The sequence below is a fragment of the Dasypus novemcinctus genome, chromosome X (genome assembly GCF_030445035.2).
Source record: "Dasypus novemcinctus isolate mDasNov1 chromosome X, mDasNov1.1.hap2, whole genome shotgun sequence".
NCBI classification, from domain to species: domain Eukaryota; kingdom Metazoa; phylum Chordata; class Mammalia; order Cingulata; family Dasypodidae; genus Dasypus; species Dasypus novemcinctus.
The window spans coordinates 127,573,377-127,592,111 of NC_080704.1; positions in this window are offsets into that span (position 1 = coordinate 127,573,377).

An 18,735-nucleotide genomic window follows, 5' to 3' on the forward strand; every position below is an offset into this window, starting at 1 on the left:
GAAAGAGTATACCAACAAGAAACCTCCCCTTCAAGAAATTCTAAAGGGAGTTCTGCAGGAAGAAAGGAAAAAACAGGAAAGGCAAAGTTGGAGGAGAGTATAAGACCAACAACAACAACAAAAAAGACAAAAAAATATATACAAACAAAATATGACAAACACAAATCCAATCAAAATATGGCTAACACAAATAATTCCTTGATAGTAATAACACTGAATGTCAATGGATTAAACTCACCTATCAAAAGATTCAGACTGGGACACTGGATAAGGAAATATGACCCATCCATATGCTGTCTACAAGAGACACATCTTAGACCCAGAGACGCATGGAGATTGAAAGTGAAAGGCTGGAAAACAATCATACAAGCTAACAATAACCAAAAAAAGGCAGGAGTAGCTATATTAATATCAGACAAAATAGACTTTAAATGTGAAACAATTGTGAGAGACAAAGAAGGATACTACATTTTAGTGAAAGGGAAAATCTGGCAAGAAGATCGAACAATCATAAATATCTATGCCCCTAACAAGGGTGCCTCTAAATACGTCAGGCAAACGCTGGAAAAACTAAGTGAAAGAATAGATACATCTACAATTATAGTGGGGGATTTTAATACACCACTATCAACTCTGGACAGAACATCTCAAAAGAGAATCACCAAAGAAACAAAACATCTGAATAGTATATTAGAGGAGCTCGATCTAATAGACATATATAGATCGCTACACCCAAACACAGCAGGATATACATTTTTCTCAAGTGCACATGGATCATTCTCCAAGATAGATCATATGCTAGGCCACAAAGAAAGGCTGAACGAATTCAGAAAGATTGAAATCATACAAAACATTATCTCTGACCACAGTGGAGTCAAGCTGGAGATTTGCAAGGGAAAGAAGCCCAGATTTCACACCACGATTTGGAAATTAAACAACACACTCTTAGAAAAACAGTGGGTCAAAGAGGAAATCTCAAAAGAAATCAATGACTACCTTGAAACAAATGATAATGATAACACAACATACCAAAATTTATGGGATGCAGCAAAAGCAGTACTGAGAGGGAAGTTTATAGCCATAAATTCATATATCAAAAAAGAAGAAAGAGCAAAAATTGAAGAACTAACTGCACATTTGAAGGAATTAGAAAAACAACAACAAAGTAACCCAACAGGAAGAAGAAGGAAGGAAATAACAAAGATAAGAGCAGAACTAAATGAAATAGAAAATAAGAAAGCACTTGAACAGATAAACAAGACCAAGAGCTGGTTTTTTGAGAAGATTAACAAAATTGACAAACCTTTAGCAACACTAACAAAGAAAAAAAGAGAGAAGATGCAAATACACAAAATAAGAAATGAGAAAGGCGATATCACCACTGACCCCACAGAAATAAAGACTATCATAAGAGGATATTTTGAAAAACTATATTCCAACAAAAATGACAATCTAGAGGAAATGGACAAATTCCTAGAAACACATAAACAGCCCATATTGACAAAAGAAGAAATTGATGATCTTAACAAACCAATCACAAGCAGAGAGATAGAATCAGTTATTAAAAATCTCCCAACTAAGAAGAGCCCAGGGCCAGATGGCTTCACAGGTGAATTCTATAAAACATTCCGGAAAGAACTGACACCAATCCTGCTGAAACTATTCCAAACCATCAAAACAGAAAGAACATTACCCAACTCCTTCTATGATGCCAACATTACCCTAGTACCAAAGCCAAACAAAGACATCACAAGAAAGGAAAATTACAGACCAATTTCTCTAATGAACCTAGACGCAAAAATACTTAACAAAATACTTGCTAATCGTATTCAACAACACATTAAACGAATTATACACCACGACCAAGTGGGATTCATCCCAGGTATGCAAGGATGGTTCAACATAAGAAAATCAATCAACGTAATACACCATATAAACAGATTGAAGGAAAAAAATCACATGATTATATCTATTGATGCAGAAAAAGCATTTGACAAAATACAGCACCCTTTCTTGATAAAAACACTCCAAATGATTGGAATACAAGGAAATTTTTTGAACATGATAAAGAGTATATATGAAAAACCTAAAGCCAATATTGTTTACAATGGAGAAATCCTAGACTCCTTCCCTCTAAACTCAGGAACAAGACAAGGATGCCCACTGTCGCCGCTCCTATTTAACATTGTCTTAGAAGTACTTGCTCGAGCACTGAGGCAAGAACCAGAAATAAAAGGCATTCAAATTGGAAAGGAAGAAGTCAAAATTTCATTATTTACAGATGACATGATCCTATACATAGAAAACCCTGAGAGATCTACAACGAAGATTCTAGAACTCATAAATGAGTTTAGTAAAGTCGCAGGTTATAAGATCAATGCCCAAAAATCAGTAGCATTGCTGTACACCAATAATGAGCAAGATCAGGAGGAAATCAAGAAACAAATACCATTCACAATAGTAAATAAAAAAATCAAATACTTAGGAATAAATTTAACTAAAGAGGTAAAGAACTTATACACTGAGAACTATACAAGATTGTTCAAGGAAATCAAAGAAGACCTAAATAAATGGAAGACTATTCCTTGTTCATGGATAGGAAGACTGAACATTATTAAGATGTCTATCCTACCAAAATTGATCTACACATTCAATGCAATCCCAATAAAAATCAATGCAGCCTTCTTTAAGGAACTAGAAAAACTAACTATGAAATTTATTTGGAAAGGAAAGAGACCCCGAATAGCCAAAGACATACTGAAAAAGAAAAACGAAATTGGAGGAATCACACTACCTGACTTCAAAACATACTATAAAGCTACGGTGGTGAAAACAGCATGGTATTGGCATAAGGAGAGACATATAGACCAATGGAATCGAATTGAAAGCTCTGATATAGAACCTCACATATACAACCACATAATATTCGATAAAGCCACCAAACCCTCTCAACTGGGAGAGAGTGGCCTATTCAACAAATGGTGTCTGGAGAACTGGATAGCCATATGTAGAAGAATGAAAGAGGATTACCATCTCACACCTTATACAAAGATCAACTCAAGATGGATCAAAGACCTAAATATAAGAGCCAAGACCATAAAAACCTTAGAAAGCAGTGTAGGGAAACATCTACAGGACCTTGTAATAGGAAATGGATTTATGAATATCTCACCAAAAGCACGAGCAGCAAAAGAACTAATAGATAAATGGGACTTCCTCAAAATTAAAGCCTTCTGCACCTCAAAGGAGTTTGTCAAGAAAGTAAAAAGGGAGCCCACACAGTGGGAGAAAATATTTGGCAATCATATATCTGATAAGAAACTTATAACTTGCATATATAAAGAACTCCTACATCTTGAAAATAAAAAGATAAACAATCCATTTAAAAAATGGGAAAAAGACTTAAACAGACACTTCTCCGAAGAAGAAATACAAATGGCAAGAAAGCACATGAAAAAATGTTCCAAATCTCTAGCTATCAGGGAAATGCAAATCAAAACCACAATGAGATACCATCTTACACCCATAAGATTGGCAGCTATGAAAAAAACAGAAGAATACAAGTGCTGGAGAGGATGTGAAGGAAGGGGAACACTCTCCACTGCTGGTGGGAATGCAGAAGGATCCAACCATTCTGGAGAACAGTATGGCGGTTTCTCAAAAAACTAGCCATAGATTTGCCATATGACCCAGCAATACCACTGCTGGGAATATACCCAGCAGAACTGAAAACAAGAACACAAACCAATATATGTACACCAATGTTCATAGCAGCATTGTTCACTATTGCCAAAAGTTGGAATCAACCCAAATGCCCATCAACAGACGAGTGGATCAATAAAATGTGGTATATACACACAATGGAATACTACTCGGCTGTAAGAACAAACACACTACAAACACATGTGATAACATGGATGAATCTTGAGAACCTTATGTTGAGTGAAGCAACCCAGACATTGAAGGACAAATACTACATGACCTCAATGATATGAAATAAACAAGCTGCCCTAGATAGCAAGAGACTGAACGATAGGCTTGCAGGAAATCGGAGGGTGGAGGAAGGATATGAGCCGATGTCTGCAGGGGTGGAATTTAAGACGAGATGGTGGTAAGTATGAACACAAAGAAGAGATAAAAGGGGGGCAAGGGGTTGCCTTTGCTTGGGGCTTTGCGGGTTTGAGGGTGGCTGGGGAGGGACGGGTGGGTAACGTTGCCCAAAAGTGGGGGGAGGGAGGGGTAGCATACGAACCAGGAGAGGGTCAGGTGTTGGTGGAGAGTAAAATGCCGAGAAAATCATATCAAAATATAATAAAGAGGGTTACCTGTTTAGAATGCTCGGAGGGGAGGGTCTGATGCAGGACGGGCTCCTGGGGAATGTCTAAATGCTCATTCTGCCAGAGTGGGTGACACCATGGGGTAGAAACCCAAGTAGTGAGAGTGGGGGTGGACCCACATCCTGGGGAGGACTAATGCCATCCAATAGAGGGAACTGTATCCCTCGAGAGAAAGGGTGGCTCCCAGGGCATTGGGGCAGTTGAGCAAGTTAGGCCCTGAACACTATTCCATCTATCTCTGGAAGTGGCTCCTCAGGAAACGGAGGTTGGCTATCACTGAGGGCACCAAGGTGGAAGGGAAAATGGACGTTAAATGTGTGGAACCAAAGTAAATGGGGGGTAAGAGAGGAGTTTCTTGAGAGTACACAAGGATGGATATAAAACATGTAATATTACACCATAACATATAGGAGATGACAGACTGATAATGTAAACCATAATGTAAAACATAGGATAACTAAAAATGTAAAGAACTGTGTATCCTAAAGTATGCACCATAATGTAAACACAGATGTCACCTTGTTAGAAAGCTAATGTCTCAGACTCTGTACATCACTTTAAGTAAATATGATATGAATAGGGCGTAAGAGTATCACTGTGGAAGGGAAAAGGTTTTCTGGTGGATGTGTGGGAGTGCTGTATATTATATATATACATTGCTGTGGTCTAGGACTCCTGTGAAGAAAAGCTGAATAATTAGGGGGGGGGGGGGGGGGAAAAAAAAAAAAAAAAAAAGAAAAAAATAGGATGTGGAATTTTTTCAAGTCAACATTCTTTATCTAAGTTCTTTATCTAACTTTATCCAAGTTCTTTATCTATCCTTTAAACTCATCGCTATATGCCATTCCCTAGTAAGGGACCATGACATTATATTGGGCTTCAAATTTCGGGGAGTTCTGGATCACAGAGTGTTTCAACAATGGCAATGGAGGGATACTGGTATGGGATACCAATGACAGGTGATATATGACTGACAGGGAGCTGTACAGAACATATGTCCAGGGTGCATGGTAATGTTTGGATATACTCATAGTGGCAACAATTAAAAACCACAGTAGGGGGGGTACTGGGTTCCTGGCCAGTGGTGCTCTGTCGTGGTCCCTAGGGGAGCAGCGACAGTCTCCCAGGTACAGTGGTGGGGACCGGGAGGGAGTGAGGATTCAACAGTGAGCCCCTGATACTAATGACTATGCTTGTGAGCTGATAAACCCAAAATAATAACAAGGCCTAGAGCAACTTTGTGCCTGGGAATTTCCTTCTGTCAGCCTTCATGTTACTCAAATGTGGCCAGTCTCGAAGCCAAACTCAGCATGTAAATGCAATGCCTTCCCCCCAGCGTGGGACATGACACCCGGGGATGAGCCTCCCTGGCAACGAGGGACCACTATCAACTACCAACTGATGATGCAACTGGAAAATGACCTTATACGGAAGGTTCAATGCGGATCAGCAGAATATCCATGTCTACATAAAATACCATGACTTTAAAATGCTGTTTGACCTAAAGTAAGGGGGAAATGGAAAGGAGAAATGAGTTTATATGGCTACGAGTTTCTAAAAAAGAGTCTGGAGGCTGGCAGAAGGTTTGCCCTCATGCACAACTGAGCAGAGTCAGAGAGACAGATAAAGCAGATACAACCCCCAGATATTGGTTCCTTTGAGGGCTAAAGAGACCCATGGGAGTTATGGTCATGGCCGATGGGGTTAACTACCAGGGCAGATGGCCCCTCTTTGGAAATGGTGTTTATGTGTGATGAATCTGGACTCAGATGGGATCTCCCTTCATAAGACTTTCATGCTAATGTGCTGGAGGTGCAGTTAATGTTGGGGTTTAAGATATATTTAGGGGATTTGAATCTCTGGACTGACAATGTGATAGCCAGGTCCTGAGCCTCAACAGACTCCAGCACCTACAATCTGATCTATTGGACTTACCACACTCAGCTAAGATGGAGTTGAAGAAGGACAACCACCACACCATGGAGCCTAGAGTGATTACAACTGAAAATGGGAGGATTGCATCCAGCATCCAGGTGGAATCTGACCCTCCTCTTGACATAGAGGTGCAATGGACACAACCAATCCAATGTCCACATAGAAGAGGTGGCATTGGATTGGGAAAAGTGGACATAATGGACAAAGGGTATGGGGAAAGGCAGGAAGAGATGAGAGGTGGAGGCGTCTTCGGGACATGGAGCTGCCCTGGATGGTGCTTCAGAGGTAATCACCGGACATTGTAAATCCTCACAGGGCCTACATGATGGAATAGAGGAGAGTATGGGCCATGATGTGAACCAATGTATATGAGGTGCAGAGGTGCCCAAAGATGTACTTACCAAATCCAATGGATGTGTCATGATGATGGGAACGAGTGTTGTTGGGGGGGGGAGAGGGGGGGTGGGGGGGTGGGGTTGAATGGGACCTCACATATATATTTTTAATGTAATATTATTACAAAGTCAATAAAAAATAAAAAAATTAAAAAAAAAAAAAAAAGAGTGAGACAATTTGGGAGTCAAAGAAAGGGAGGTGTAATGTAAGAGAAACAGTAGATGATGGAGGATAGAAAGATGTGGGGGAAAAGGAATAGTGTAGGTGGCCAAAATCAATACACAGAGAAAAGTGGAACTGGAGGATGAGGAAGCACAGCAAGTGTGAAGCACTCCCTGCAGCACCTATTATATAAAGAAAAGAAAAGAAAAGAAAAAGAATAAGAGTGAAAAGCAAAAAAAGAGAAGAGAAAAGGGGGTGGGCAAAGAAAATGGGGGGAAACAAGCAAGAAAAAGAAAGAGAGAAAGAAAACTAAATAAATAAATGAAAAAGGACCTTGGGGGATAAAACGGGAGAAAAGACCAGGAGACAATGCAATATTCGCAACCAAGACCAAAACAAAAACACACACACACAAAAAAAAACAAACACAAACGCCTTGGGCTAGGGTAATCAAGGACCTCAGATGGACTTCAGGGTGTGGTGGATTCAGGGCTGGGAAGTCTGTGATATTACAGACTCAGGGTGTGTGAGTCTCTGCAGCATGAGCAATTGGGGTTTAGCAGACACAGACCTGCGAATCACGCATCCGGTTAACAGGGGGCCTGGGAACACTGTAGCACAACACAGCCTTCAAGGATCCCTGCAGCTGGGCACCAGCCCTAGGGGTGGGGTCCTCCCCGCAACCACTGATCTCCATGTCAGAAACCGAAAATTCCACCTCTCCCAAGAATCTCTTCTGTCACTGTCTCACCAAATTGACATCCAGACACCTCCTGCCCTGCAAGCTCCGAAACAGCCCACTCAGGGTTTGGGAGTGCCGCTGCACAACAACAATTTCAGGGATTGCATCAGACGGGCCGCCAGCCCTAGGGGGAGGTGAGGAAACCCTATATTTTTGATGTAACATTTTAGAAATTTCTTTTTAAAAAAGAAAAATAATAATTACAAAAAGGATTAATATACAGAAATCAGAAGCATTTCTATACACTAAAAATGAGCAATCTGAGGAGAAAGTCAGAATAAAAAATCCATTTATAACAACTAAGAAAATCAATAATTTAGGCATAGTCTGAACTAGGGACATAAAGGACTTATACACAATAAACTACAAAACATAGCTAAAAGAAACCAAAGATGACCTAAATAAATGGAAGTACATTCTCTGTTCAGGGATTGGAAGAATAAATATCATTAAGATGTCAATACTACCCAAACTGATTTCAGATTCAATGTAATCCCAATAATAATCCCAACAGCCTTTTTTTAATGGAAAAGCTAATTAACAAATTTATTTAGAAGGTTAAGGGATTCCAAATAACAACAAAAAAAAATACTTCAAAAGGAGAAATGAAGCTGGAGAACTCTCTATTCCTGATTTTAACACTCATTATTTAGCCATGGGGGTAAAAACAGCAAGTACGGGCATATAGATGGACATACTGACCAATGGAACCATATTGAAAACTCAATAATAGACTATTTCATCTATGGCAAAGTGACTTTTGACAAGGCCATTAAGCCCATCTTGAACAGAACAGTCTACTAAACAAGTGGTGCTGGGAGAACTGGATATCCACATCTCAAAGAAAGAAAGAGGACCCCTACCTCACACCTTATACAAAAGTTAACTCAAAATGGATCAAGGACCTAAATATAAAAGCTACAACCATAGAATTCCTAGAAAAAAAATGTAGAAAAACAGCTTCAAGGTCTTGTGGTAGGTGATAGTTCCTTAAACTTTATACCCAAAGCACGAGAAATGAAAGAAAAAATAGCTAACTGAGAACTCCTCAATATTAAATATTTTTGGTTCTCAAAATACTTTGTCAAAAATTAAAATTAAAAAAAATACTTTGTCAAGAAAGTAAAAAGGTACCCAACTCAATTGGTGAAAATGTTTGGAAATCACATATCTGACAAAGCTATGATATACATGTTATAAAGAAATAATACAACTCAATGATAAAAAGACAAGCAACCCAATTTAAAAATGGGCAAAAGACTTGAATAGACATTTCTTCAAAGAGGAAATTCAAATGGCCAAAAAGCACATGTAAAAAATGTTCAATATCACTAGCTATTAGGGAAATACAGGTCAAAAGTACAATGAGATGCCAATACACATCTTATAGAATAACCATCCTAAAAAATCCAAGAATGTTACAAGTGCTTGAGAGGATATGGAGAAATAGGAACACTACTACACTACTGCTCATGAGAATGTAGAATGTTGCAACCTCTGGGGATAACAATTTGGCAGTACCACAAGAAGCCAAGTACAGAAGTGCCATATGATCCAGTAATCCCATTACAAGGAATATATTCAGAAGAACTGAAAGCAAGGGTGCAAACTGATATTTGCACACAGATATTCATAGCACAATTGATAAAATATGGAACCAGCCCAAGTGTCCATAGAGTGATGAATGGCTAAACAAAATGTGGTAAAATCATACAATGGAAAAATATTCAGCTTTAAAAAGTAATGAATTTGTGGTGTATATGACAACATGAATGAAACTTGAGGATATTATGTCGAGTGAAACAAGCCAGACACAAAAGGACAAATGTTGCATGGTTCACACTAATATGAGCTACATATGATGAGTAGACTCACAGAGGTAAACTCTCAAGGATAGGTTACTAGGAAATAGAATATGGTTTGAGACTAGGAGATGATGATCAACATATGTATAATTTTCAGTAAGGTTTATGTTAAAAGTGTGGAAATGAATAGATGATAATGATAATAACACATTTTAATGAGTATAACTGACTGCTGAATTATAAATGTGATTGTGGCTGAAAGCTTTTCCATTACATGTCAATTGAAAGGAAACTAGAGAATAATCTAGGGTACATATAATGATTTTGGTGTTGGATGAAGAATATGGTTAATAGTATAAATATAAGAATATTTTTCTTTTACAAAGCGTTACAAATATGGTGATACATGGAAAAATTGCAACTAATGTAACTTATGGATGATAGTTAACACTAATATAATATTTTACAGCAATGGTAGAGAATATATTGTATCAATTCTATGAGGAAACTATAAGGGGGTATTAGATTTTTTCCTTCTGGGGTAAAGAAAATGTTCTGAAATTGACTGAGGTGATGACAACACAACTGTGTAATGAAAATCAGAGTCACTTAGTGTACACTTTTTATGGGTTATACAAAACATGGGCTGTATAAAATAGGGAATCCAATGGTAGAAGATGAACTGTGGTTAACAGGAAAAATATGAGAACTTTCTCACATTAAGCATAACAAATGTATAATACTAATACAGGTTGTTAATAATCATGGTTTTGGGGGAAAATACACCAAATGTAAGGGGTGGGCTATAAGTGGTAGTAAGATATTGATGATGCTGTTTCATAGTTTGTAACAAACATTTCACAATAATCCAATGTGTTGGTGGTGTGGTGACTTATGGGAGCCCTATATAATGATACATATGTTTGTTTTGTAAATTCACAACTTTTACTATACATTTATTTCTTTTGTATGTTTATGTATAAATTATATGATTCATTAAAATTTTACTTAAAAATAAAAAGCAATAACAGATTCCTGGAGGGATGCAGAGGTCAGTGCCACCATCAAGGACTTGAAGGATCCAGGAGTGGTGATTCCAACTACATCCCCACATCCCCATTCATCTTTCCTATTTGGCTTGTGCAGGAAACAGATAGATCTTGGAGAATTACAGTGGATTATAGAAATCTAACCACTTGGTGACTCCAATTACAGCTACCCTTCCAGATGTGGTATCATTGCTTGAGCAAATCAACATATCCCCTGATACCTCATATGCAATTTTGATGTGGCAAATGCATTGCCATTAGTAAGGACCACCAGAAACAGTTTTCTTTCAGTTGGGAAGGCTAGCAATACAACTTCACTGTCCTGCCTCTGGGATATATCAACACTCCAACCCTATGTCATAATATTGTCCAAAAGACCGTAATCATCTGTCCCTCAGGACATCACACTGGTCCATTATTTTGATGATATCATGTTGATTGGACCTAGTGAGCAACAAATAGCAACTACTTTAGACTTATGATAAGGCAATTGTGTGTCAGGGATGTGAGATAAATCCAACAAAAATAATGGGGAGTTCTACCTCAGTGAAATTTCTAAGTGTGCAGTGGTGTGGGGCATGTTGAGATATCCCTTTTAAGGTGTAGGATAAGCTGTTGCATCTGGCCCCTCCTACGACCAAAAAAGATGCACAACACCTAGTTGACCTCATAAAATGGAAATGGCATATACCAGATATGGCTCAAGCAGGTCCTGAAGGCACAAGGAAGTTATATGAGGAAGTGGCCCAAATGCTCAAGGCCCCCACTCCTGCCACATTACCTTCTGTTTCCCAGCCCACAGCGATAGCCTCTTGGGAAATTCCTTATAATCAGTGAACTAAGGAAAAAAAAACTCAAGCCTTGTTTACAGATGGTACTGCACAATATGCACGTACCACCTGAAAGTGGACAGTTGCAGCACTGCAGCCCATTTCTGAGACATCCGTGAAGAACAGTGGTGAGAGGAAATCCTCCCAGAGAGCATACCTACAATCAGTGCACCTGGTTGTTCATTTTGAATTGAAGGAGAAATGGCCAGAGGTGCATTTGTATATGGATTCATGGACTGTCACCAAAGGTTTTTCTGGTTGGTCAGAGACTTGGAAGGAACATGATTTGAAAATTGGTGACAAAGACGTCTGGGGAAAAGTTTTGTGGATAGACCTGAGTTTGCAAAAGAAAAATGAATATATTTGTGTTCCAAGTGAATGCTTGCCAGGAAGATGTAACAATTATAAATATAGACGCATCTAACAGAGCCCCAAATATATGAGGCATATACTGACAGATTTGAAGGAAGAAATTAACAGTTCTATATTGATAGTAGGAGAATTCAACATACCACACTCAGTAATGGATAGAAAATCTAGTCAGAAGATCAATAAGGAAGTACAGGACTTGAATGATATAGTAAATCAAGTAGACCTAACAGATATATATATATAAAACACTGTACCCAATGGAAAGATAATACACATTCTACTCGAGTGCACATGGATCATTCTCCAGAAAAAACCACATGGTGGGGCACAAAGAAAGTCTCAATATTAAAAAATACTAAAATTATACAATATCTATACTCTATCCGCAACAGAATGAAACTAGAAATCAATACCAGAAAAAGAAAGGGAAAATTCACAAATATGTGAAAACTAAATGACATACTTATAAACAGCCAATGGAATAGTGAGGTAATCAGAAGTGAAACTAGGAAATTTCTTGAGACACTGAAAATGAAAATACAACATACCAAAACATATGGGATTCAATGACGGCAGGGCTGAGAGGGAAATTTATAGCTCTCAAAAAAAAAAAAAAAAAGACTTCAAAACGGAGTCCTAACCTCAAAACAAGAAGAAGTGGAAGAAAAGAACAAACTAAACCCAAAGCAAGCAGAAGGAAGGAAATAACAAAGATTAGAGTGGAGGTAAATGAAATAGAAAACAAACAACACCCCCCCCCCAAAAAAATAGCAAGAATCAACAAAATAAAAAGTTGATTTTTTGAGAAGATCAGCAAAATTGATACCTTTGGCTAGATTGACAAAGAGATAGGATACAAATAATGAAAATCAGAAATGAAAAGGGGGACATTACACACAACCCCATTGAAATAAAAAGGATTATAAGTGGATATTATGAACAACTGTATGTCAATAAATTGGATAACTTAGATTACTTGGACAAATTTTTAGAAACACATTGTGACAGTTTGAAACTGTGTGAGCCCAGAAGACCTTGTCCTTAGAGTTAAATCCATTCTTTTGCATGTAAACCTACTGTAAGTGGGACCTTTTGGTTAAATTATTTCAGTTAAGGTCCTTTGATTAGATTGCATGATACAAGGTGGGTCTTACTCTTCTTACTGGAAACCTTTATAAATGAGATGGGTATGGAGAAACAGAGGAGAAAGAAAGATGTAGGCAATCAGAAGTTGAAAGCAATGGAAACTGGAGGAGAAAGCAGAGACTGGCAGATGCTGTCATTGTGTCCTGCCACATGCAGAGGAGTCCAGGATCACCCACAGCCATCTTCAGATAGAGTTTCACCTGATGCTTTGTTTGGACATTTTTCTCAGCCTCAGAACTGTAAGCTTATAAGTTAACAAATCCCCATTGTAAAAACCAACCCATTACTGGTGGATTGTCTTGGCAGCCTTTAGCAAATTAAAATGCACAAAAACTAAGTACATTGACTCAAGAAGAAATACAAGGTGCCTCTCTCTTGAGCATGTCCACACCCATGTCTTGGGTGTGTATTTTCCCTTTCTATCATTTCTCAATAAACTATTTACTTGCTTGCCTAAAAAAAGAAGAACAAGAACAAGAAATAGAAAACAACAAAATACTAATTACAAGTAAAGAGATCGAATCAGTAATCAAAAACTTCCCAAACAAAGAAAAGCCCAGGACCAGATGGCTTCACAGAGGAATTCTACAAAACATTCCAAAAAACCTTAACTGCAATTATGCCCAAACTCTTCCAAAATATTAAAGATGGGGGAGTACTCCCAAACTCATGCTACAATGCCAACATCACTCTTATACCAAAGCCATACAAAGATAGCACAATAAAAGAAAACTACAGACCAATATCTCTTATGAATACAGATGCAAATATCCTCAACAAACTACTAGCAAACAAAATCCAACAGTATATTGCAAGAATTACCCACCTCTCAAGTGTGATTTATCCCTGATACACAAGGTTTGTTCAACATAAGAAAATCAGTTAATGCAATACACCACACTAACGAAAGGAAGGGAAATTTTTGGTAACCACATATCCAATAAAGAAATTTTATCCTGTAAATATGAAGAAATCCACAACTTAACAAAAAGACAAGCCAATTTTAAAAATGGACAAAAAACCTTGAGCAGACATATCTCCAAAGGAGATACACAAATGGCGAGAAAGCACATGAAAAGATGCTCAACATCATTAGCCATCACGGAAATGCAAATCAAAATCACAATAAGATACCATTTCACACCCATTACAATGCTGGCTATTGAAAAAACAGAAAATCACATGTGTTGGAGAGGATGTGAAGAAATAAGAACTCTCATTCATTTCTGATGGCAATGTAAAATGGTGCAGCTGCTGTGGAAGACAGTTTTTGCAGTTCTTCAGACAGCTAAGTACTGGACTATCACATGACTGGCAGTCCCACTACTAGGTACATGCCCCAAAGAATTGAAAGCAAGGGCCCAAACAGATATGTGCACACCAAAATTCATAACAACATTATTCACAATTGTCAAAGGATGGAAACAACCCAAGTATTCATCAACCAATGAATGGAAACATAAAATGTGGTGTATATAATTCAGTCATAAAGAGTAATGAAGTCCTGATACATGTGACAACATGATGAACCTTGAAGACATCATGTTGAGTGAAATAAGCCAGTCACAAAAGGACAAATGTATGATCTTACTGATTTGAAACAGTTAGAATAAGGAAACTCAGTAAGAACTAGAATATAGGTTACCAGGGAATAGGGAATGGGAAATTAAGGCTTAAAATGTATAGGGTTCCTATTTAGATTGATGGAAATGCTTTGGTGATGGGTGGTGGTGATGGTAGTACAACACTATTAATGCAATTAAAAGCACTGAAATATATATATCTGAATATGATTAAAAGGAAAATGTTAGATTTTATACATGGTAACAGAACAAATTATTTTTTAAAAATCCATGGAACTACACTACACTACACTACACAAACAGTGATCCCTAGAGTAAATCATGGACTTTAGTTAATATTACTATTATTAAAATGTGCTATCATCAAGTGTAACAAATGATCCACACACACACATGGTTTTAGTGGTAAGTTGTTACATGGGAATACTGTATTTTATGCATCTGGTACTGGGCTTTTCATTTTTGAGAGGTTTTTGATAACTGTTTCAGTCTCATTTCTTGTGATTGGTTTGTTGAGGTCTTCTATTTCTTCTAGGGCCAATGTAGGTTGTTCGTGTGTTTCTAGGAATTTGTCCATTTTGTCTACATTGTCTAGTTTGTCGGTGAACAGTTTTTCATAGCATCCTCTTATGATCTTTATTTCCATGGGGTCAATGGTAATGTCCCACCTCTCATTTCTGATTTTATTTATTTACATCTCTCTTTTTTTTCTTTGTCATTCTAGCTAAGGGTTTGTCAATTTGCGTGATTGTACACCTTGACCAAATGGGATTCATCCCAGGAATGCAAGGGTGGCTCAACATATGAAAATCAGTCAATGTAACACACTACACAAATCAAATGAAGGAAAAAAAAACAACATATGATTTTCTCAATAGATGCATAAAAGACATTTGACAAAATCCAACACCTTTTTTGAAGAAGACACTCAGAAGAAGTGGATTAGAAAGGGGGCTTTCTCAACCTAATAAGTCCATTTATGAAAAACCCACAGCTAACATCATACTCAAAGGGGAAAGACTTAAAGCTTCCCAACTAAGATCAGGAATGAAACAAAGTTGTCTGCTTTCACCACTGCTATTCAATATTGTACTAGAAGTCCTTTCCAGAGCAATTAAGCAAGAAAAAGGAAGATATCTAAATTGGAAAATAAGAAGTAAAACTCTCCCTATTTGCAGACACATGATTTTATATATATATATATATATAACTAAAGGAATCCATAAGAAAACTGTTAGAGCAAATAAATAAATTCAGCAAGGTGGCAGGGTATAAGAGCCATACTAAAAAACAAAACAAAACAAAAAACCCACTACCATGTTTCTATACACTAATTTAAGAAAACAATTCCATTTACAATAGCATTTAAAAGAATAAAATATAAAGAAGTAAATTTAACTAAAGATACATAAGATTTCTATACTGAAAGACACAAAACACTACTGAAAGAAATTAAAGAAGACAAATAAATAGCAAACCATCCCATGTTCATGGATTGGAAGAATTAACATTGTTAATATGGCAATATTACCCAAAGGAATATACAAATTCTATGCAGCCCCTATGAAAATTCCAATGGACATTTTTGCAGAAATGGAAAAACCAATCCTCAAATTTATATGGAACTGAAAGGGGCCCCGAATAGCCAAAAGGACCTTAAAAAAGAGGAAAAAGGTTGGAGGTCTCACACTTCCCAATTTCAATAGTTATATGGCCGAAGAGAGTGAAAACAGAGTCACAAACAGATATTTGTTCATCAACATTTATAGCAGCATTGTTTGCAATAACCAAAAGCTAGAAACAACCCAAGTGCCTATCGACAAATGAATGGATAAACAAATGTGGTATATACACACAGCAAGACACATAAGGTCAAAATTATCTCTTATAAAAGATGACTAGAAATAGCAAATTTGCAGAGACAAAAAGCAGTTTATAGGTAACCGGGAGGGTGGATGAAGAAAGGAGTAAAATGGAGTGTTTATAAAAATAAAGGAGGAAAAAACACAGAGAGATACTCTCTTATACTTTCAGAGGCCACAAGTCTGAAATCAGTATCACTGCACTACTGATACTGATTTGCTGAATTTATTTAGTCAAATTATCAGCAGGGCTAGTTCCTTCTGGAAAATCTGAGGGAAGAATCTGTTTCCTTGCCTTTTTTAACTTCTAATGACCACCTGTATTTCGTGGCTTGTGGGACCTCTTCCTCCATCTTTAAAGTACATCACTCTAATCTCTGCTTTCATTATCACATTGCCTTTTCCTCTAACTCTGGCTCCTCCAGCCTCCCTCTTATTATTATTGTTGTGACTACATTGATTCCACCTGGATAATCCAGAATAATCTCCTCATCTCAAAATCCTGAATGTAATTACATCTGCAAAATCCTCTTTTCCATATAAAATAACATTCACAGGTTTGGAGATTAGACCATGGGCATATTTTGTGGATTGTGGGAATATTATTCATTTAACACAACAGATGAGGAAATTGAGGTCCAGAAAGGAGCAGTGACTTGGTCCGGGTCCCATAGCTAGTTAGTGGCATGGCAGAGCCTAAACCTGAGGTCTCCAGACTTTTCAACGACCATTCACTGCCCAGAAAAGGTCAGGGTCAAACTGCCTGTGTCTTCCAAGGCAGCAATTAGCTAATCTGACAAACCATCTTAAAATGGCTAGAAAATGATGAGGAGGATCCTCCTTCCTTTTCCAAACATCTGTATATTTTAGAGTGGCCTTCAATTCTAAAAATTGCTTTGTACAGATGGTCTATAAAGTGCTTTGCAACTGATACATGAACAAATTCTTAAATGATATATACTCTTTCCTAGGGGCATCCATAAAAGATCAGAGGAAATAGATATGTTTCAGCAAGAACAAAAATAAACACATAAGGGAAATGATTTGTAAAGTATATTCATGGATAGTTAATCAGAATGGTATAATTAAGCTCTTATCAAAGCAGATGTGTTTTTCCGCTATTGTTATTTAATGAAAGATTTTTAGATTTTTTAAAAAAATATAGTAGCATGGTGAAAACCATATTCCTAAATAATTTCCATCTCACTTAAGTGAAATCCATAAATCTCATATTCATAAAAAGTTGAATTCTATGTTTCCTAACTTGGCTGTGAATGAGTGATTGTGACTTTTCTGAGAGCACTAATAGGAATACTGAAGACTTTCACTTTCTATGTACTCTGATTATTATATCAAAAGCATAAATTCAATTTACAATAAAGAGCCATATTTTGGTTACAGTTAAATTCATGTTAAATATAAAATTGATTCCTGCCCAGATATAAGCTACAAAGCATAGCTCTAAAGATGAATGAATTTAAATGGCACCAACTGTAGTGAACATCAAATCAGCCAATTAATTTAGTACAGTGCATCCCTAAAGGGGAATTATCATCAGATTCAACACTTTATCTCTGTGGGCAAACATATCTGTATGTACAGAAATGGTACATTTCTCTCTGCAAGCAAGCAGTAGAAATCCAGGTTATGTATTCCATCACTTGGAAAGAATTTGCAATGAAAACAAAAAATAGTCTTTTGAAGAAAATGATGGGGGATGTGGATATGGCTCAATCAGTTTGGCTCCCATCTACCATATGGGAGGCCCTGGGTTTGCACCCCGGGGACTCCTTGTGAAGGCAACCTCACCTGCACACCATGGAGAGCCGCCCGGGCCTGCAAGTGCCATGGAGAGCCGACTAAGCAAGGTGACATAACAAAAAGAGAGGCAAGTAAAAACACAGAAGAGTGCACAGTGAATGGACACTGAGACCAGACAACAAGCAAGTCGCAAGGGGAGGGAATAAATAAAAATAAATACAGACACACAGAAGAACACACAGCGAATGGACACAGAGAGCAGACAGCAAGCAAGCCATAAGGGAGAGGGGGGAGAATTTTAAAAAATGATGGGGACTCCAAACGAAACAAAGCCAAACAAATTTGATATTTCTACATGTAAATCTGATTCCCAACCATTAAATTCGTACTCTGTTTCTCCTCCAAGCTATTCAGCTTCCACTTAACCCAATCAATGGAGACACTCAGTCCCTCCTTCCAGAGCTCCAGGTCTTATCTTTGTTTTAAACCTAAGTATGCTTTGTTCAGCCACCTCAAAATTAATCTTCCAGGGCCTCTGGAGCTTGCAGCACCTGTTTAACAAGCCTCCTTTCTCCCTGCTGTGTGGGGCAAGTCTCCATCTTCTCTAAGCTTCAATTTTCTCAATTGGAAAATGGGGATAAGAAAACAATAAATATCTCTTGGTTTTATTGTGAGGATGAAGGATGTAACATATAGGGAAACTGCCTACTACACAGTGAGTGATTATAAAAAGATGGCTAACAAAAAATAGCAGC